Source organism: Arachis ipaensis, chromosome B07 (assembly GCF_000816755.2).
Source record: "Arachis ipaensis cultivar K30076 chromosome B07, Araip1.1, whole genome shotgun sequence".
Classification (NCBI taxonomy): Eukaryota; Viridiplantae; Streptophyta; class Magnoliopsida; order Fabales; family Fabaceae; genus Arachis; species Arachis ipaensis.
The window spans coordinates 3,840,276-3,840,549 of record NC_029791.2 but is presented as its reverse complement, the minus strand read 5'-3'; positions in this window follow the sequence as shown (position 1 = coordinate 3,840,549).

The window sequence follows — 274 nt, the reverse complement described above, 5'->3', positions numbered from 1 at the left end:
AAAAAGTTTTGGTTTTCTAATATTATTTTATAAATGAATAGGAAATTAAAAATAGTAAGTAATATTTTACACATCAACTCGATTATAAAGATTAATGTAAAAATTTTGAATAATAAACTATAGTCATTTGACAAGTGAAAAAGAAAAAAAAATTATATTACTATTAGAAGAATAGTAATATATTTATGCCAACATGTTTAATCTAAAATTAGAAGCTAAGTGTTTCGTGTAAATTATTCATGTAACAATTTAAAATATGAGAGAATATATTACT